This window comes from Ahaetulla prasina, chromosome 1, assembly GCF_028640845.1.
Source record: "Ahaetulla prasina isolate Xishuangbanna chromosome 1, ASM2864084v1, whole genome shotgun sequence".
Classification (NCBI taxonomy): Eukaryota; Metazoa; Chordata; class Lepidosauria; order Squamata; family Colubridae; genus Ahaetulla; species Ahaetulla prasina.
The window spans coordinates 153524148-153547275 of record NC_080539.1 but is presented as its reverse complement, the minus strand read 5'-3'; positions in this window follow the sequence as shown (position 1 = coordinate 153547275).

The following is a 23128-nucleotide window of genomic DNA, read 5'->3' as shown; positions in this document are numbered from 1 at the left end:
AAAAAAAAAAAAGAAGATGTTGAAGAGTACTGGACCTAAAACAGAGCCTTGGGGTACTCCACTGCATACTTCCCTCCATGTGGATGTAGTTCCATTGAGGACTACACGTTGAGTGTGGTTGGTCAGCCAGTTACGAATCCATCTGGTGGTGGTGCTGTCTAACCCACATTTTTCTACTTTATCTAGTAGTAGGTTATGGTCTACTTTACCCAATGCTTTACTGAAGTCCAAGTAAATTTTATCGACAGCATTCCTCTGGTCCACTAATTTTGTCACTTTGTCAAAGAATGCAATAAGATTAGTCTGGCATGATCTGTTTTTGACAAACCCATGTTGGCTTTTGGTTATTACTTGGTTTACTTCTAGGTGTTCGGTGATTCGTTGCTTGATTATCTTTTCCAGAATCTTCCCTGGTATTGAGATTAGGCTGATAGGTCTGTAGTTTCCTGGATCTGTTTTTTTTCCCCTTTTTTGAAGATGAGAACTACCAAAAAAAAGGAAAAAAAAACAGATCCAGGAAACTACAGACCTATCAGCCTAACCTCAATACCGGGGAAGATTCTGGAAAAGATAATCAAGCAACGAATCACCGAACACCTAGAAGTAAACCAAGTAATAATGCTTTTATTTTGCATTTTATTGGATAAGTTTTTATTCAAATTGTTTTTAAATGTATTTTATTATAAACCACCCAGAGAATAATGGTTATTGAGCTGTTTAGTTTTTTTTTAAAAAAAACTTGGTTATTAAAAATGAATATTTCAGATTGTATTACCCAAATAAAAGGTTGCATCAAAAGATGGCTGAAAATACCTCACAGATTCTGAAGAGAAGACAAAAGTGGCAATAACTAAGCCTCCAAATTGATACAAATTTTAAGAGCAGTGCCTATGTTGGTTTCATTTAAAAATTTTATATGGATTGTTAAGTTAATGGTAAATTTTTATAGTGGGAGGAAATAGAAAGGCTTTCTCTCATAAAAGTATGTTTTTCTGTAATTTTTTATTATTTCAATGAATACCATTGGGCATATTTTAATCATTTATTGGAAAGAAAGATGACATTCAACTTGTACCACTGAAGGCTCAATTTGAGGATTATTACTTTACTCTTGAAATCCAGGTAAGTGCCTAATTACAGCGGGAACATTGTGATTTTTCTAGCACTTAACATAGACACATTTTGGCTTAATTGAGAAGGAAATTAAAATTTGATTTTCACTCCCACAAGAAACTGACATGTTGGAACAAACTTTATTTAAAAAATTCAAGGACAGATTGGTTGAAAAGATTTGCTTTCAATCACTTTATAAGTAATGATACTTCTGAAACTTACAGAAAACTATAGATTGACTATACAGTACTTTATTAAAAGCACTTGAATCTATCATATAGATTGAATTCTACCATACAGAATGTTTATCAAGTGTTTGAATATCGTATACTGCCAAATCAATGGTCTCAGATTTTAAGAAATGTTCAATATGTTTTGTTATGCTTTAATAGTTTAGCAAAGCACTCTTTTGGGTTATAGATTGGATTCCTCAAAGGATATCCCAAAAGGTTTGACTGATTTTTCTAGAATGGAGCTCTAATACATTTGAAGGAACATCAGCTTTGTTCATGTCCACTAGTAAGACCTAATTGGTTAGACATTATTACCATAGTGACTCAGGTATTTGGAAGGAAATTAAAGTTTAATAATATCAATGTGGCATTAAAGTATATTATAAAAATCTGGAAGGCATCTATTTATGTAGACCCATAAATACATTGTGCCTGGACTCTGCCCAAAAAGGCAATTATGTATTCCAGGAAAAAAACTTGTAGTAGATTCTAAATCTTGACTCAATAAAATGGTGTTAACGCTCAGATTTAATGGGCCTTTTATCATGAAGAGGCAAGATCAGACAGTATGATGCTGCATAGTTTAAATTTTAATTCATTGTTTAAAAATGGCACGTTTAACCAGCTATATAAATACAGTATATTATTTTGACATCATTAAAGAACAATGATATTTTAATTGCATTACTGAATTTTCCTCTTTTTTATTACTTCTAGTCAGTGGTGAAACCGGTTTACTACCAGTTTGCTGGCTGTGCATAAACTTTTTTTTTAACTTTTTAAAGCATTTTTAACTACAGGTTCCGGAGAACCAGTACTAAAAAATGCTTTAAAAAAGCTTTTAAAAAGGTTCCGATGATCATGCGCCACAGCTGTGATCGTCGGAACCTCTTTTTTTACCCTTCCAGAAAACTGGTAGTAAAAAATGCTTAAAAAATAAAAAAAGTTCCAAAGATCAGCTGAGCGACGCGCAATCGTCAGAACTTTTAAAAAAAAAACTTTTTAAAGCATTTTTAATTACCGGTTCCGGAGAATTGGTAGTAAAAGAACACTTAAAAGGTTTTTTAAAAAGTTCCAAAGATCCTGTGTTGCTTAGCTGATCTTTGAAACTTTTTTTTACTTTTTTTACTACCGGTTTGGCAAACCGGTAGCATTTTTTACTACCGGTTCAGGCGAACCGGCCCAAACTGGTAGCATTTCACCCCTGCTTCTAATGTTATGTATGTATGTAGAAGGAAGGAAGGAAGGAAGGAAAGAAGGAAGGAAGGAAGGAAGGAAAGTCTAGTGTTCTGATTTCTTAAAGTTAAGCCAACTTATCTTGGACTCCGGGCTGCCAAGCCTCTTTCCTGTCTGGTGGGGGGGCAGGGATTTTTTCAACTGGTTCTCCGAACCACCCACCGCCATCGCTACCGGATCAGCTGATCCGGTCTGAACCTGGAGCATTTCACTCTTGGGTAAGATGATCAGCTTTATTTAAATGCACAGTGTTATTTCAACAAGAAGTGTTAAAATCATCTCTTTGTTTAAATGGAAAATTAAAAGTAGATAATATCTAGATCACCCAGCTGGAACACTTCTCCAATTTCATTTAATTTCAAGTTTACAATTTAATCACAAGTAAATATTAAAGAGATATAATATTCGGACCAAAGCAAGATAACACTATGAATTATGCTTATACAATTCCAAAATAATTGAGTGAATGTTTACAGATCACTGAATTGTGGTAAGTGTTGCAGCTGGAATTTAGAGAAAAATGTTCAAGGATACAATGAAACAATCAATTTTCTTATTTCACCTGTTAAGACAGCGGTTCTCAACCTGTGGGTCGCGACCCCGTTGGGGGTCGAATGACAATTTTCCAGGGGTCGCCTAAGACCATCGGAAATATGGGAAGTATACTTGCGAGTCAAAGAATCGCGCTCCAATGGTTGACTCCACAAGCCAGCTGCAGGCTCTTCAAATCGCTAGCTGAATTTGGCTTCAGGTGCGATGAATTAAAAAAGAGAGAAATCTTTGCTCTGATGTCTCCCTCTCAAGCCAGCTGCAATCACTCCCAATCGCTAGCCTAATCTGGCTTCAGGTGCGATAAACTTAATAGGGGAGGAGTCTCCGCTTTAATGCCTACGTCCTCAAGGCAGTCACAAGCAGTTCAGATCGCTAGCCAATACAGCTTCAGGTGCGATAAATTCAAAACGAAAATAATTTTATGGTTGGGGTCGCCACATCGTGGGGAATTGTATTAAAGGGGTCGCAGCACTATAAAGGTTGAAAACCATTGTGTTAAGGTCTTTTAGATTAAACATTTATTTTACATTTACTGCACATAGGATACAACATTACTACTCTAGTGCCAGACTTTAAAAGATAGAAATATAGCATTATTTGTCATTCAAAACAGGGTCTCTGCAATATTTATATTACATTTTTAATAAAAATAACAATGCTATAGCTATTCCTCTGACTGTATTCAGTCTTAGAATTTCTCTGCAGGCATACAGATTTAGGCTCACTTTCAGCATGTTAACCAAATTCTGTGCATCAGAGAATTCTGTGTGTCCCTGGGTGTATTTGTATCTCTGGGTGTAAGTGTGTGTTTATCAGAGAGGGAGGGAGGAAGTACCCCTGAAATATTTATTATATCAACATAATGTAATAAGTACTATCTTAATAAGAGTACTATGAACAACAACAGTAATAACCAATAATAACATGAAAGCAAAATTTACCCCTTTTTACAGAATCTCTTGATATAATTAGTGGGAAGGATGCATCTGATGAACATCTGCAAGGGCACTGATATTTGGTTGGAAATTGGTGAGGTAGGGGAGTACACTCAGTACAGGAGGTGAACAGGAATATTACAGGTAGTCCTCGCTTAAGGAATCTAATTGGGACCGGAATTTCCATTGCTAAGCAAAGCAGTCCTTAGTCAAACCGCTTCACAATAGCAATTCTAGTATTGTGGTTGTTAAACCTCACATTTCTCTTGCTTTGCCTTGCCTTGCCTTGCTTGCCTCCACTTCAACTCTCTGCCGTCTATCTCTCCCCCCTGCCTCTGTTGCTTTGGCTATTCTACCCTCTACCCCTCTGCTGTGCTGCACTCCATCTTGCACCACTGGTGAGTTTCAAATTTTTTTAACCAGTGTTCTGTGGGCGTGGCTTGGTGGGCGTGACAGGAAAAGGATACTGTAAAATCCCCATTTCCTCCCCAATCCAAGGGAAGGTTACTACAAAGTCCCCATTTCCTCCCAATCAGCTGGGACTTGGGAGGCAAAGAATAGATGGGGGTGGGACCAGTCAGAATTTTTACTACCGGTTCTCCAAACTACTCAAAATTTCCACTACCGGTTCTCCAGAACTGGTCAGAATCTGCTGAAACCCACTTCTGCCCTGCACCTTCCTGAGGTCAGAAGCTGCCTGGTGAAGGGCCAGCCTGGGCACATCTTGTCAGCAGCAGGAGGAAGAAGACAGGGAAGTTCAGTTGGGGATGACAGGGGTGGCAGCAGGAGCAGTAGAGTGCAGAGCAGCCAGAAGGGCTGAGGTGAGGGGGAGATAAATGCGTATGAGATGTTGAAGATCTCCCTATGATTGTAAATGGGATTGGATTGCCAAGCGCCCCGTTTTGATCATGTAACCATGGGGGGGACTGCAATGGTTGTAACTTTCAAAAGCAGTTGTAAATACCATACATTTTCAGAACTGTGAACTGTCACTGAACATATGGCCAATCTTCTTCCTAGCATTATTCCTGGGTCATACTGAACATACGGCCATTAAGCTAGGACTAACTATACGTAAGTATATCCTCCCTGGCACAGGAGAGAAGAGAAAGACAAGAGGGAGGGTGGAAGGACACAGACACACAATGCAAAATATACTGGTAAACAAGGTCAGTAACAACAATAGCTGATAGAGGTAACCCAAGGCCTCTCTCACTGGCAGGTGACCATCCAACTTTCAATGATTCAGTCTTGCTGATAGCCACCTGAACTTCAGGACCAACATGAGACTCTAAAGAGACCCCCCCCAAAGATAAAAGGTGCCTTTTATCGACCTTCTATTGACTCTAGATATTTATTTACCCCCTTTTGACTCCTAGGCATTTATAAACTCCTTGGATCAGGGGTCAATATGAATCACTTTGGGAAACTCTAGTCTAATGCAGTAGAAATATTGACTAGGGCAGTGATGGCTAACCTTTTTGCCATTGAGTGCCAAAAGCAAGGGGAGTGCGAGGGGGTCACACGCATGTGTGCCTACACCCATAATTCAGTGCCCCTCCGCACCCCTCCCCCCGCGTGACCCTCCCCCCCCCCCGCTTTTGGCACATGATGGCAAAAAGGTTACCGATGGGCCCAGTAGGCCTATTTTTCGCCCTCCCCAGGCTCCAGAAGCTTTCTTGGAGCCTGGGGAGGGCAAAAACAGCCTCTCTCACCCCCCTGAGGCCCTCTGGAGGCTGGAAAAAGCCTGTTTCCCAACTTCTGGTGGGCCAGGAAGGCCCGAAAATCAGCTGGCTGGCACGTGCATGCGCAATGGAGCTGAGCTAGGGCAATGCTCACGTGCCCACAGATATGGCTCCGCGTGCCATCACGGGACTAGGGTTTAGTGTTTCAGGCAGTTTTCTCAGTTCTAACCAAGCAATACAGAGAGAGGTTGAGCCTTTTATATACAAAGCTCAGGACTCTGTCACTAAGCAATGTGTTCATCTTATTGCCAACTAGGCAGGGAGGTTAACTACTACAATGTATGTTCCAGCCCAAACAGTCCAGCAATCCGGTTTTTAACTTATTTTTTTACCCTTTGAAATAACTTCAACACTATGTCTTGCCTAACCTTTACATCCATATACACAAACATTCCCAGAAGAAATTATTCATTTCCCATTGCATCCAGGGACCTGTACCTGTCAGGACCTGACCTTTAAAGAAAATAATGGAATGTCACTGCAGCTTAATTGCAGCCGAGGGGGAGCTAAAGAAGCTTTCATTGAGGGGAACCTGTTTGCCTTGGTGTCAGAGGGTTGCTTCTTGATGGAGAAATAATTACACCCATTACCTTTACTGATACTGATCCATCTGGAGATCCCATCTTCACCCATCATTATCTCTTTTGGGAGGAGGGGTCACAGCCTGCTATTTTGCGACAATATAAAAGTACAGCCATGCCAGGCATATGAAGTGGAATCACACTCTCACACTCACACTCTCCAGTTGCATAGATTACTACAATGTACCCTACAAGGGGCTGCCCAGAAGGTTCAGCTGCTACAAAATGGCACAGCTGCTCAGGGGTCTTACCGGTGGACACATATTTACACCTATTTTGCAGGCCCTGCTTTGGTTTCCTATCTGCCTCTGAGCCAGTGGTGAAATCCAAATTTTTTTACTACCGGTTCTGTGGGGGTGGCTTGATGGGCATGGTGTGGCTTGGTGGGCATGGCAGGGGAAGGATACTGCAAAATCTCCATTCCCACCCCACTCCTAGGGGAAGGATACTGCAAAATCCCCATTCCCTCCCCACTCCTGGGGGAAGGATATGGCAAAATCTCCATTCCCACCCCACTTTGGGGCCAGCCAGAGGTGGCATTGGCCAGTTCTCTGAACTACTCAAAATTTCCGCTACCGGTTCTCCGAACTGCTCAAAATTTCCGCTACCGGTTCTCCAGAACCTGTCAGAACCTGCTGGATTTCACCCCTGCTCTGAGCACAATTCACAACATTGGTTTTTAAACTTGTAAAGCCCTTGATAGCTTCAAAGCCATGTCTCTCCACAGCCCGACAATTCAGTCACACCAGGAGAAGCAGGGGAATATCCCCATTGTAAGGAAGCTGGGTTGACTGAAGCCCAGAGGCATCATTTTCCTTCAAGAAGTGCACTCAGCCCCCAACTCTAGTCACCTTCCAGAAGCTTCTCAAAACAAAGCTCTTCCAGAGGTTCTATTTGGGGGCTGATGCTGGATGTTTTCCAAAATGTGGGGTGTTGTTTTTTTTCTTCATTTTAAGTGCTGGTTCCTTTATCTTTAGCATGTACTGTTATTATTGTTCTGTATGTTGTGAATCAGCAGGAGTCCATTTATGATTGCAGCAGGGGAGAAGTGTGATAAATAAATAAGCAAGACCACTCTGGCTAATTGAAAGATATCCAGTAAGTGCTTCATACATTTAGTTTCAGGAAAGAAAACTAACAAGTAGGAAGGACGGCCCAAGAAACCTTATTTTGGATGTGAGAAGAATTTCCATTTCCACAAATGCTGCAGTTTCTTATACTTTTAGCTGGGATATTATTATTATTATTATTATTATTATTATTATTATTATTATTATTATTATTATTATTATTGGCAGCCGCCTTCTTTGCTGTATGATAGAATTGTCTGCCTCTCCCTTCCAGCTGCTTGCAGATAAGCACCAGGCAGAGGCACAACAGCACAAAAATATCTTCCCTGGATGAAGCCAAGGCCACTGGAGTCCTGCCTTTTGTTCCTCACAGTAGCCAGCCAGATGCCTAACCCATAGGAGGCACTTCCAAATCCAAAAAACTGTGAGCTTATGAGGGCCACACAGGATAGACTTTGAAATATTTGAAACATAGTTTTTCTAATAGCTTTGTGCAATGGTATTACAAAAACCATGTTTCAAGTATTACAAAGTCTATCCTGTGTGGCCCTCACTACTCAAGACAAGGGCATGCCATGGCAAAGTACAAAGGGTACTCCCAGGGGTGGGATTCTACCTGTTCAGACAGGTTCAGGCAAACAGGTAGCTCCAACAATCAGCTGGGAGTGAACCGCTTTGCTCCGATGATCAGCTGGGCCCGCCTGCCCGCCCCTGCGCTTTATTTACCTTTATCTTTGCAGCTGATTAGCATGGCAGAGTGGATTGCCGCACTTCAGCTGTTTTAATTCCCTAACATGGAAGGTGATTTTTCGTTGAACTGCGCATGTGCACAAAGCGCGTGATCACTGAGCTCTGAACAGCCAGTTGCTGTCCAGAGGTGGAAAGCAGAAAGGCAGAGGAATAGTAGGAGCCTGTTCCTAGTGCACGCATGCGAAGAGCTGCCATAAGGTAAGAGCAGCTAAAGCAAAAAGGACGACTCAGGAGTAAGGCCAGGAGATGATAAGGCTTAAAAGAGCAGCAGCGGCTCTTGTTCTTTGTAGGAGAGCAAAGTTGCTACAATTGTTTCTTGTCTCCTGTTTCTGAACTTCGTGGGGTTCTTGCCAAGAAAAGCCTTTGGCAGGGTGCCAAAAAGGACAAAGGTTTCTGATAAGGCCAAAGGACTTTTTCTGAAGGACTTTGTTTTGGAATTAATTTGGACTAAGCTGAGAATGAAGTAATTCTCAGCTGTTCTAATAAAATATGTTTGTTTAGGACCGATTGTGGGCCTGGGTCACAACAGTAGCAAGGGAAATGCTAAGACCACCTTACGCTGCCACTGCTGTTATCTCTCTGTATATAGGTTAATGATTGCTGGCATGGATGGTATGTAGTCTTCAAGCCCCAGCAATTTGTTGCAGTTAAGCTGTCTGCCCAGTTCTGACTTTCTTGCTTTTGTTAAAAACAAGAAAGCATCTTTTAGCTTTTTCTCTTAGTTCAATATGGGGTTTTGTCCTTGGCATCATTAGGTAGTCCAGAAGTGCTTGATTAAGGACAACAAAAAAGAGTAGAGCCTTGCATCTAAACCCTCATTTTTTGGAGGTTTTCCTCTTCAGCCCCATCCAGATGAGGAAAGTATAGAATAGAATAGAATTATAGAATAGAATTTATTGGCCAAGTGTGATTGGACACACAAGGAATTTGTTTTGGTGCATATGCTCTCAGTGTACATAAAAGAAAAGAAAAAGAAAAGAAAAAGAAAAAGAAGAAAAAAGAAAGAAAAACCTTCATCAAAGGTACAACATTTACAACACAAATGATGGTCAATATATCAATATAAATCATAAGGATTGCCAGCAACAAAGTTACAGTCATACAGTCATAAGTGGAAAGAGATTGGTGATGGGAACAATGAGAAGATTAATAGTAGTGCTGATATAGTAAATAGTTTGACAGTGTTGAGGGAATTATTTGTTTAGCAGTGTGATGGCCTTTGGGAAAAAACTGTTCTTGTGTCTAGTTGTTCCGGTGTGCAGTGCTCTATAGCGTCGTTTTGAGGATAGGAGTTGAAACAGTTTATGTCCAGGATGTGAGGGATCTGTAAATATTTTCACGTCCCTCTTCTTGATTCATGCAGTATACAGGTCTTCAATGGAAGGCAGGTTGGTAGCAATTATTTTTTCTGCAGTTCTAATTATCCTCTGAAGTCTGTGTCTTTCTTGTTAGGCTGCAGAACTAAACCAGGCAGTTATAGACAGACAACAAATGGCAGACAGCAAATGACAGACTCAATAATTCTTCCCATTCAATAATACCTTCCCATTCAAAAATAGAGGGTGGTACAATAACTTTTTGCCCAGGGGGAACTGATCCATCTGGAAGAACAGCCACCTTATTTGCTCTAGTGGAACTCAGAAAGAGGAGATACAAGTGGAGCATGTCTAGCAAGGGTCTGGCAAACATAGGTGGATATTGATGTGGGACAGTCCCCCCTGACTCCCTGCCACAAGTGCTCTCAAGAGAAGATTGAGATATATCTCTATGTTTTTATTTATTTATTTATTTATTTTGTCACAACAATATATGTAGGTATGATACAAAAAGATTATACAGTATATAAACACTTATATGAGTAAATATAAGGAGGTATAAGCATATATATATATAGGAAGAAGAAAAGAAAAATAATAGGACAGGAACGGTAGGCACGTTTGTGCGCTTATGCACGCCCCTTATGGTCCCCTTAGGAATGGGGTGAGGTCAATAGTAGAAAGTTTTTGGTTAAAGCTTTTAGGGTTATGGGAAGAGACCACAGAGTCAGGTAAAGTATTCCAAGCACTGATGATTCTGTTACAGAAGTCATATTTTCTGCAATCTAGATTAAAGCGGTTGACATTAAGTTTAAATCTATTAGTTGCTCTAGTATTATTGCAATTAAAGCTGAAGTAGTCTTTGACAGGAAGGACATTACAATAGATGATTCTGTGAGTTAAACTTAGGTCTTGTTTCCCAGCAACTAGTATCTGGAGACATGCTACGTACACAATGATGGTGACCCTTAATAAACCTGCCTCCTTGAACTTATCCAGTCCTTTATAGCCAACCATCACCAAGATCTATGGTAGCAGGTTGATTAGGCACACTGTATTTATGAGATTCCCAGGAACATTTTGTAGTTCAGACTTTATAAGCTGCTGGTCAGATTCAGTCAAGTTTATGTGCTTATGTTCAATGACTCAGAGAAGTTATATATGTATTTGCATAAACAAACTCCTTGAAACAGACTTTTGCGGAGCAGAATTCAACAAGAAACAAACCTTATTTTCTCGCAAGAGCATTTGAATTACTTACAGATAATTTCAGGTTATCTGAAGAAATATCAGCCACCATTTATAATAGTTCAATGCCTCTCAAAGACGTAGCATGTGGTGTAAATGATTTTGCTAAGAATAGTCAGCAGAATTTCTTAGTGCTCTATATCTGTATGTATTGAATTTTAATTGCCGTCTTTGTTGCAAGTATATATTTCATGCATTATGTTTCTTTTAACTATTCCTTTCATTATTTTCCACATTGCCTATGTTTTAAAACTGTGTGTGTGTGTGTGTGTGTGTGTGTGTGTGTGTGTGTGTGTGTGTTTCGGATGGATCTCTAACTTCGATAAATTTGTTATCTCTCTTGCATATGTATGTATGAAAGGAAAATTAAAGTAGGAGGATGGATTTTTGGGGGAAGGAATGGAGAATTAAACCTGAATGATGAAGGGATTCAGATGATTTTCATAGGTAATAAGTAGAAGTACATACGTGGCTGGCTGCAGGACTTTGATTCACTGTAATGTTAAAAGAATAATGCAATGTTCTGAATACTTTTAATTTATTAATGCATTGTTTTATCTTATAAACTAAATAAACCGATTTCTCAACTTAAAGCATTTTATGTGGTTTCCTCGCTTCCACAACCCACAGTGTCTTCTGTCAGTTGTCCCAAAGGTGCTTTTTTCAAGAGGCAACTGAACTTTCTGGATTTCTTTGAAGACGATTTGCTTTCCATCTTCTGTCAGTTGTGTCTTTCATATTCTTCCCCACTAATGTTTTAATACTATTGGCTTTGTTCCCTCTTGACTGTACTGTGGGAAAAATTCTGTTTTAAACTTCTGTTCACCTGTTTTGTGTCACTTGGAGGTTACTTTACGGGAATTCTTGAGGCAAAGCTTATCTCTGATTCACAGCTAACATATATTTTGTTGTCTACTCACAACATCTAATGGACACTTTGTGAGGTCATACAACTACCCACATGTTCCTTGAAAATTCAGCCAAGTTGGTGTGTAGTATGTGCATGCAGTTATAGTGGGAATAAAAAAATCAGAAAAAGTTGCTAAGTAAATTATATTGATGTACAGGTAGTCCTCACTTAACAACGGTAATTAGGATCAGAATTTCCATTGTTAAGTGACCCGGTGACATGACTGTGCTACTTAGCAATGACAGTTCTGGCATTTCTGAATGCTGTCACTAAGTGAATCCCACAACATTATTAAGCACAGATTTGGAACTTTGTTACTATGTATGTTGACAGCAGTAAGACTATTGTATGTGCAAAAATGGAAACAGACTTTGATACCTACCATGGAAGAATGGATACAGAAGTTGATGGACTTGCCTGAAATGGCAAAACTAACTACTCTGATTAAAGAAAAGAACATAAGTACTTTTGTTTCCACATGGAAACCACTTCTGAATTTTGTGCTTGATGTGGATAAGAATGTGTTTTATAGATTAGATTGATAAATCTTTATAGAGATGATTTGTTCATATTATTATGGAAAAACAAAAAGCTGTGATTTGATGTTAATACCCTATTCCAGCGGTCACCAACTTGTAGTCCATGAACCACTGGTGGTCCATGAAAAAATTTTGGTGGTACGCAGAAAAATTATTTGCATTTTTTATATTGCACTAAATCAGGGATCCTCAAACTACGGCCCCTGGGACAGATACATGCAAAGAACGTTTGTGTTACTGCAGAAAGTCTCCCCCTTTGGGCTCTTTTTGTGTGGGTTGGAGAGAAACAGAAATTCCGATTCGGGGTCTGCTTCAGCCTCAGCCTCCTGCGGGGCTTTGGGTGAAGGCTGGAGGGAAGAGTCACTGGTGGCGAAGAGTCGGAGGGCCTTGTTCCATCATGGCTTGGAACTGGCTGACCATCTCAGCCCACTGAGCCTCCAGGCACCAGTATCTGGCCTTGCACTCCTGCAGGTCTTCCCTCTGCTTGGAAAGCCTATGCTTGTAGTCCTCAGTGAGGTGCTTCTGCTGAGCCTCCTTCTCGGTCAGATCCAATTTGAACTGAGCCAGCTGTTTTTCCAACTCTTTCTCATGGTGGCTGCTTAGCTCCAACAACTGCTTCCTGTTGGGGCCCTAAGGAGTCTGGGTGGGCAGGTGAGGAGCGGGTGGGAAGGGAGGGGTGAGTAAAGGCCAGCGAGGCACCCCTCAATGTGAGTGACATCGAGTTGGCCATGCCCACCCAGTCACATGCCCACCTAGCCATGCCCACCCAGCCAGTCATCAGGCAGATCATATTAGTGGTCTGCGGGATTTAAAATTATGAATTTAGTGGTCCCTGAGGTATGAAAGACCTCCGGACTTTCCGCTGCGAGCTGAAGACTCTTTTATTCCATCGAACAGGGCTAGCTTAAAAAATGTAGTTTTAATGGGGTTTTAATTTTATTTTATTGTTAGTTTTTAGTATTTCGGCCATAAATTATATAAATTTTATATTGCTTTTAAACTGTATTATATTGTGTTTTTAAATCGGCTGTGAACCGCCCTGAGTCCTTCGGGAGAAAGGCGGTATATTTATTTATTTTATTTTATTTTATTTTATTAGATTTTTATACCGCCCTTCTCCCGAAGGACTCAGGGCGGTGTACAGCCAAATAATAAAAACCCCACAATATACACATTAAAACAAAAACTTAAAACCAAGCATATTACATAAATGCCCAAAATTTAAAACAATTTAAAACCCTAAAATTCATAAATAACCCCAATTAAAATTTAATAAAACTTTTAGGCCAGTCCCGCTTGAATAAATAAATGCATTTTCAGTTCACGGCGAAAGGTCCGAAGATCAAGCACTTGACACAGGCCAGGGGGGAGTTCGTTCCAGAGCGTCGATGCTCCCACAGAGAAGGCCCTACTCCTGGGGGCCGCCAGCCGACATTGTTTGGCGGACGGCACCCTGAGAAGACCCTCTCTGTGTGAGCGTACGGGTCGGTGGGAGGCATAAGGTAACAGCAGGCGGTCCCGTAAGTAGTAATAATAATAATAATAATAATAATAATAATAATAACAACAACAACAACAACAACAACAACAACAACAATAATAATAATAATAATAATAATAATAATAATAATAATAATAATAATATTTTAATTTGTATACCGCCCTTCTCCCGAAGGACTCAGGGCGGTGAACAGGCAGATAAAATACAGGCATACACAATAATTAAAACAACCCTTAAAAAACTGATTTAAATTAGCCCAAAAATTAAAATAATATACACCCCCCTAAAATTACAAAAATTTAAGAACCCATTTTACATTCAATTAAAATTAGAGATAAAAATCAAGCTAGTCCAGCCATCCGAAATAAATACGTTTTAAGTTCGCGGCGAAACGTCCTAAGGTCAGGTAGTTGTCGAAGCCCGAGGGGAAGTTCGTTCCACAGGGTCGGAGCCCCACAGAGAAGGCCCTCCCCCTGGGGGCCGCCAGTCGACACTGTTCGGCTGACGGCACCCTGAGGAGTCCCTCTCTGTGGGAACGCACCGGACGATGGGAAATAGAGGCCGGCAGTAGACGGTCCCGTAGATAGCCCGGTCCTAAGCCATGGAGCGCTTTAAAGGTGGTAACCAATACCTTGAAGCGCACCCGGAAAACAACAGGTAGCCAGTGCAGTCTGCGCAGGAGAGGTATTACGTGGGAGCTCCGAACCGCTCCCTCAATAACCCGTGCAGCCGCATTCTGGACTAGCTGAAGTCTCCGGGTGCTCTTCAAGGGGAGCCCCATGTAGAGAGCATTGCAATAGTCCAGGCGAGAGGTAACGAGAGCATGAGTGACCGTGCATAAGGCATCCCGGTCCAGGAAGGGACGCAACTGGCGGATCAGGCGAACCTGATAGAAAGCTCTCCTGGAGACGGTCACCAAATGATCTTCAAAGGACAACCGATCATCCAGGAGCACGCCCAAGTTGCGTACCTTCTCCATCGGGGCCAATGACTCACCCCCGATAGACAGCCGCATCTGCAGCTGACTGTACCGAGGTGCCGGCATCCACAGCCACTCCATCACTCCGTAGTACCCGGGCCCTAAGCCATGGAGCGCTTTAAAGGTGGTAACCAAAATTTTAAAGCGAACCCGAAAGACCACAGGAAGCCAGTGCAGACTGCGCAGGAGTGGTGTTACCCGCGCAGCTGCATTCTGAACTAGCTGAAGCCTCCAGGTGTACTTCAAGGGCAGCCCCATGTAGAGAGCATTTCAAAATATAATTTGATTAATAAATAAAATAATAAATAATGAAAGGTTGGGGACCCCTGCCCTATTCTATTGCAACAGAGAGAGTCAGAAGTCAATGCTTCTTTTTCTTTTCTTTTCCCTACCTTTCCCTCACTTTCCCTTCCCCTCTCACTGCTCTTTTATTTACTTTTGTATTTTGCATTTTATAATACTTTATAACTTAATAAAAAAATGTTTGACTGATGTCTCAGAGTCGTTATTTGCAACCTCCTGCTAGCTTCCCCAATTAACAGTATTTGTTGGAAGACAGAAGTGAAGGTTGGAAATGATGATTCTGTGATGTTGCATCGGATGCTATGACATTGTACTTGTACTTGTGAGCTACTAACCACGTACTTGGATCATGATCCACACATGACATGGAGACCCTGTGACCATTGCAAGTACAAGGACTGGTCATAAGTTCGAACGAAGCAAGGACCACCTGTATTCATGAAATCACTCTCCACGGAGAGTTGATTTACTAAATATTTTAGAAATGCCTCTAAACCGAGATCTACAATTATGTTTGCCATCACCAAAAGAAAAGTGGGAAAAAGTACTTTCATTCTTTCAGTCATAAAGAACTTTATTAAGTCCATAAACAATAAATTACTTTACAAGTATCCACACTCTTTTCTCATCTAACCAGTATTTTATGCTTGTATTATACACTGAAATATAATTTAACAAAACAAGGGCATTCTAGTACATGCTAAACCTGCTCAAACTGAAATTCAAAAGTTATGTAATATTTTTAATGCATAACCTTCAGATAAAACCATATGTATAATGAATAATAAAAGTCTCTCCAACTCTTACTTTTATTGGAACTGCAGTAAAAAGGAAGGACAACTGTAGACCTTTTTTCTCTAGCTATGAATTTGATGAAAATTGTTACTTGTCTCCATGTTATGATGGATGGATGGATGGATGGATGGATGGATGGATGGATGGAAAGGATGGAAAGGAAGGAAGGAAGGAAGGAAGGAAGGAAGGAAGGAAGGAAGGAAGGAAGGAAGGAAGGAAGGAAGGAAGGAAGGAAGGACTTTCCATAGCTAATTAGGGGCTTTTTTTTCTGCAAAGGTAAGAAATAAAAAAATAAGTTTCCCTACCTCTCTGAGAAAGGAACAAGAAGAGATAAATGAAACCAAAGTGAAGATGAACAGACAGAAGGCTGCAGACTATTTGTGACATATTTGTGTTCTTTTCTGCAAACAACCTGGCATGTGTTTCCAGCAAATGCCAACTTTAGTGTAGCTTGAAGACAAGTCAGATGGATTGGTAATGTTTTGCACCCTTCAGGCAGTAAAAGAAAATTAAAACTTCTCAGAGTGCCAAGAAAACCAGGAGATCTAGGCAGCTCAATTGAGTATAAAGATTTATTGCAAGCTTAGGCTCTCCTCAAAAATCTGACCAACTGGCTGTTAAGGGAAGAGAGGCACTCAGGATGGGATTGACTTAGATCTCTTGTGGGTGAGAAGGGACTCGTGACACATTTGACCCCTCCCTCAGGCTCAGCCTAGCCATCTCTTACAGAGTACTACAGTAGGAGATGGCAAAGGAAACACATTTCTATAAAGACGACAAAAGAGTTAGTTCATTGAGCAAAAGTGCTTACCTAAAGCAAGACACATAGAAGATACTCATTATGCTGGAACTTGGAAACATATTTCAAGGCTAAACAGAAAAAAAGAGAGAGAGAGATAGTGAAATAGAGTCAGAACAGTAGGTCCCTGAAGATGCAACTTCACTCTGCAAAAAAATTAAGTTCCTTCCTTTTACTTTTAACAATCATGGTCTCTGATCCCTTCAAATAACATCCTAAAATTTTATTTCTTTTCATTTTTCTTTGTCCCTTTTCACAAGCTTCTTTTGTATATCTAATATAGGAAGATTACTTTCTTTCAGGTCATGTTCTTGATTTATTATTTGTATATCCTTTTTAATTATGAAGATATTAGTTGATTCCTTTTGTATGTCCAATGTAAGCATCTTTTTCTTTGTCGTTCTTGTAGCTTGTCATTTTAAATCCAGTTTCAAATCAGACTTGTCCAGTAAAATTGTTCCTCTTCCATAACGTCTTTTAAACATTGAATCTATAAAGGCAGATACTCCTAAAATTAACTTCTGACTCCATTATTCAAAACTATCATTTAATATGTTGAATGTTAAAATATTTTGCTCCATTCTGTATTAGTAACTCAAATGTAAGTGTTCTTCTCCTTTAATTGTAATGTTTAGTTCTTTCTAGTGTTCCACCTTCCACCTTCCATCTTATCACTTTTATTTTTAAAGAATTCAAAACAGAAGTATTTTGCCATGGGAAGGATTCCTATAATTAATTCCAAAATCTTATTTCAAATTTATCTGGACCCTTAGTCTATTTGAAACTTTCTGAAATCAAGTTTTTAACCACCCTTCTGCTATTTATTCCAGAAAAAAAAATTAAGTCCTTAACATAACATAACATAACATCAGAGTTGGAAGGGACCTTGGAGGCCTTCTAGTCCAACCCCCTGCCCAGGCAGGAAACCCTACACCATCTCAGTCAGATGGTTATCCAACATTTTCTTAAAAATTTCCAGTGTTGGAGCATTCACAACTTCTGAAGGCAAGTTGTTCCACTTATTAATTGTTCTAACTGTCAGGAAATTTCTCCTTAGTTCTAAGTTGCTTCTTTCCTTGATCAGTTTCCACCCATTGCTTCTTGTTCTACCCTCAGGTGCTCTGGAGAACAGCCCAACTCCCACTTCTCTGTGGCAGCCCCTGAGATATTGGAACACTGCTATCATGTCTCCCCTGGTCCTTCTTTTTGTTAAACTAGACATACCCAGTTCCTGCAACCGTTCTTCATATGTTTTATCCTCCAGTCCCCTAATCATCTTTGTTGCTCTTCTCTGCACTCTTTCTAGAGTCTCAACATCTTTTTTACATCGTGGCGACCAAAACTGGATGCAATATTCCAAGTGTGGCCTTACCAAGGCATTATAAAGTGGTACTAGCACTTCACGTGATCTTGATTCTATCCCTCTGTTTACGCAGCCCAGAATTGTGTTGGCTTTTTTAACAGCTGCTGCACACTGCTGGCTCATATCTAGATGGTTATCCACTAGGACTCCAAGATCCCTCTCACAGGTACTACTATTGAGCAAGGTACCACATAAACTTGTACAGTATTTAAAAGTTCTTCACTAAGGATTGAATACAAACTCAACCAGTACTGTAAAAGTTGTCAATCTAAAGGTTCCTAATGGCTGAAAAGTAAACCAGCAAAAATGATTAGAAAAGGAAGTACGTGAAACCAATGTGCTTAAAGGTGTGGCTGTGGGTTGAGCTAGATGGTTATTCCCCCATCTCTCAGAATTCTAAACCTATCTGAAACCTCTTCTTCTGATTGCCTCACAAGGAACAACTATCTGGAGTACTTATGCGATCTCAAGTCTTCTGCCTGTCCAGAGGGCAATTATAAAAGAGCTGCTCTATTCATCAGCTCTTCATTCCACAGTGGTTGTTGGCTTCGCTTTTAGTACTGCTGGCTTCAGATCACTCCAGGAAACTCTTGATTTTGTTTCCAACAAAATTCTTCTTCAGAAGAAGGATTCTTCTTTTCCATCCTTCTTCAGATGGAGAAAAGCACGAGAGTTATCAGCTATACTCAATTTGCTGGTTAAGTAAAAACAATGAAGATTTCTCTAACTTTTTTAGCTGCAAGAAGAAAAGACTGAACTGATAATTTATAGATTTGGCCATTAAAAATGATAAACTAGGAGGGAAAAGAGTAAGATGGCAATCATTTGATAGAAATAAGGGTGGAAGTCAAAATTCTGTTTTCTTTCTTTCTTTTTTCTTTCTTTTTTCTTATTTTTAATTTTCATTTTTTTTACACTTTTTTGTGTTTAAGAGTCCAACAATTTTTTTTTAAAGAACCACACTCAATTTTATACTTGTCAATAAGAAAGCCTCGAAATTAATGAAAAGTAGTACCGGTAGTAGGATCACTAGAAGAAAGTGACCATGACGTTTAAGAAGAGTTAAATGTCAATTCTGAGTGCTAAAAATATAGTGGACTTGACACAAGTCATTGGGACCTCTTCTATGGTTATTCCATTTTGGTCTAATGTTCATGTTCATCTTAATTTGATCTTAGATAGAGAATAAAACTGTAAAGATGTACATGCTGAATTATGTACCAAAACAAAGTTAGTGTCTAAAGAAACTAGATTTATGAACGTTTTTGTCCTGGAAAAATATTGTCACTCTGGATATAACATCTTGGATTGAGAATGTGTATTCATTCTGCCTTTGAATTACTTCTTTACAATGTAATGGACAGATTGAGCAATATTATTTTGCATGGTCATGATTAAAAAATGAGTTGCTTTTATATACTTTAATTTTTTAAAAGACGTCAGCAGTGTGATATGACTGCCAAAAAGGCAATGATAGTTTTAGATTGCATCAAGAAAAGCATAATTCACTAATCATGGGAAATAATTGTTCAAATTTATTCTCCACTGGTCAGATTTTTACCTTAAATATTATTCCAATTCCAAGCCCCACGTTCCAAGAAGGGTTCTGTGGAAAAAATTCAGGGAAAGACATTCATAAGAAGAATACAAACAAAATCTTATAAATGTAAATGCTGAGCATGTTTAGCTTTGGGAAGAGAAAACAGGGAAATATCTCTGAATATCTGATATTATATCAGACAGAAGATTAAAACCTGCTTTTTTCTTCTTCTTTTTTTTTTCCTAGAAAAAGAGAATAATAGATTAGGTTACAGGAAGACAATTGTAACTATCAAAAAGAACTTTCTAACAGTAAGAGTATTTGGACAGTTGAACGAATGACACAGAGAGATGGGCTCTTCCCTTTTTTGGATGTTGAATTCAACTGGAGACCGGACAACCATCTGTCAAGCAAACTCCTCTGATTTAGAAGTATTGTATCTTTTCAAATGATTAAACAAAAGACACTAAGTCACGACTAAATTTTGCTGCTGCTCATGTTACTGAAATTCTAGAAGACCTAACCTCAGTAAGTCTGCAAGACCTACAGCACCCATAGCAGGGGTTAAATCCAGCAGGTTCTGACAGGTTCTGGAGAACCGGTAGCGGAAATTTTGAGCAGTTTGGAGAACTGGCAAATACCACCTCTAGCTGGCCCCAGAGTGGGTGGGAATGGAGATTTTGCAATATCCTTCCCCCAGAGTGGGGTGGGAATGGGATTTTGCAATATCTTCCCGTGCCATGCCCACCAAGCCACGCCCACCAAGCCACACCATGCCACCAAGCCACCACCATGCCCACAGAACCAGTAATAAAAAAATTTGGATTTCACCACTGATCCATAGTTAGGCCAAGGTAACTGAATAACCATACACGATCACAGGCATGCTTAATCAATCAATCAATCAATCACGAATAATAGTAATGCCAAATACTATGAGAAGCAAACTCCAAAAAGCACTTGAGTAAGGTCTCTTGATCATAAAGGAAAAACATAAAGAGTTATTTAATATAATGTAAATAGCTAGATGATACGGGTGGCACACGAATCAAAGCAATCAATCAATCAATAAGATTATGAAAGATCAGCTGCTATAGCTATCTATATTCAGGATCAAAGCCGGAATTTTATCCAAGGCACTCTCTCACTCTAATAGGATTGGCCTGCCCCACTTGTGCCAACAGAAGAGGTCTTCTCTGGACCCCATCAACTGAGAAATTTCATCTAGCAGGGTCAAGAAGAGCCTTCTCTGCTGTGGCCCCCATCCCCTGGAACCTCTTGCCTCCTGAGATGAGATCCCCCCCCCACTTTTGGCCTTCTGGAAGTATCTAAAAACCTGAGTCTGCCAGTTGACCTGGGGCTGGAGGTAGCTGACTGAGAGACAAATGTGCACCTTTGTACGGTCTGTGCTCTTAATTTTATATATCCTTTCCATTATTAAGAGAAACATGTATGTGTGTCTGTGGGAGTGGAGTTGGCACTCGGGCCTCCCAAACCTGCTGAAGCAGGGGTGAAATGCTCCCGGTTCAGGCCAGATCAGCCAATCCGGTAGCGATGGGTGGTAGGTGGTTCGGAAACCAGTAGCAAAAATCCCTGCCCACCCCCGATGCCCCCCCAATCACCTGGTTGTCTGCTTGCCTGCTTGCCACTTCTTTTTAAAAATGCTTTTAAAAGGTAAAAAAAAAAAAAGGCTGTGACGATCACAGCTGAGCTGCCTGATTGTCAGAGCCTTTATTTTTTACTTTTAAAAGCATTTTAAAATATTTTTTACTTTTTAAAAAGCATGCTCAGCCAGCGAACAGGTAGTAAACCTGTTCATATTTCATCGCTGTGCTGAAGCAATTTAAGTTTTGAACAGAGCAGCCAATATTTATGGTTTCTCCCAAGTTGTGATTAGGAAAAGCTTACTTTAGATTCATTGATTTCAGCAGGTCTATTTCAATGAAATAAAATCTAATTATAAGAGAAATACTGCTTGAAAAAAAATCTGTAAAAAGAGAAATTGATTAGGAACCTCCAAGTCGGTATTGAGTCTTAGCTGCCACCCGGATAAACTTTCACAAGGATGATCCATCCTTCACTTGATATTTTATGCAGTGATGAAATCCAATTTTTTTTACTACCGGTTCTGTGGGTGTGGCTTGGTGGGTGTGGCAGGGAAAGGATACTGCAAAATCTCCATTCCCACCCACTCTGGGGTCAGGAATTACTCAAAATTTCCACTACCAGTTGTCTGAACTGCTCGAAATTTCTGCTACCAGAAATTCTCCAGAACCTGTCAGAACCTGCTGGATTTCACCCCTGATTTTATGTCTCCCAATGGAAAAGAGAGGAACTAATTAACTAAATCAGAAATTTCCAGCAGTAGCATAGAGAAGCCAGACTGCCAAACCACCATCTATTGACAGGTTTATGGTACAGGAAATCCTATATTTAAAACAAGGTGATTGTATGGTTTGGTTTAAGTCCTGCCACAAGGAAAGCCATCTTTCTTTCTTACCCTACAGCACCCCAGCAGATACACAGCCCACTTCAGGAGTGTCTTCGTAGCCTACCTGTGGAGGCCATTGGTTTATAGCTTCAGGCTGTGTGGTAATTGTCTCTGCATGATGGCCCTCATACCAAAAGCAAGTGGAGATGACTGAAGGAAGAAAATGGCTCAACATCACTCACCCAGGGAGTGCATTACAAGCTCCTTGGCCAGAACTAAATCCTAGCAGGGCTGCCAATAGCCTTGGTGTCATAATATCAAATGAACGTGTCACATATTCTGGCACCATTATCACTTTGCAGGTTGACAGCTCCTGACAGCCAGGGAAATGCAATGTTGTCAAGGTAATGCACAGTGCAGTGGTAGCGTGTTACCTGTTACGTTAAACCGAAGAAGGAAGAGGGGGGGGAAAAAACCCAACTTCTGTGTTTTTCATCATAGACCAGAGGTAGGAGAGCTGCTGCCCTTAAAAAGTTACTGTATGACATCCACCAGCATCCCTCATGACAGATCATGCTGGGTGGAACACTTCTGCCTTAGGCATTAATAGCTACCAGCTGAAAGTACTACTTCCATGATTTAGTATTACAAGGACGAAAGGTGTATAAAGAATGTGTATTCTATAACATGCAATTTTTGAAAAACAGGTCAGATAAAATTGTGGTGATTCCTGTGGGAGGATTTTAGATATAGGCCTATTGTGGATGAGTAAGAAAGATGGCAAGAAATATACAGGCGCTGGGTTCTCCTGAAAAAGGTTTGCGATCTTTATATCCTTTTGAATCTTGACATTGATGGGGGACTATCATGCAATATCTACAGGAATTGGATGTGGCAGATAAACCAGATATGCCTACACTTGGAGGAGAACACCTTGCATTAGTGACACATGTTCTACAATCAAAATGTTGGATTGCTCCAACAGAGCCACTCTTGGAGACAATCCCAAAATTACAGCTGCTCCCCCCTGTGGCAGCGCATGCGCTAAGGGTCATTTTTTAGTGGTGTTGCAGGACCCCATGGACACCTGATTCAAGGAGTTCCCTTTGATATACAAAGCGTCCCATGGCATAGATTGGAGTTTATTGTAGGACTGCTTATTTCCCTGCTGCCTATCTGCATTTTCAGC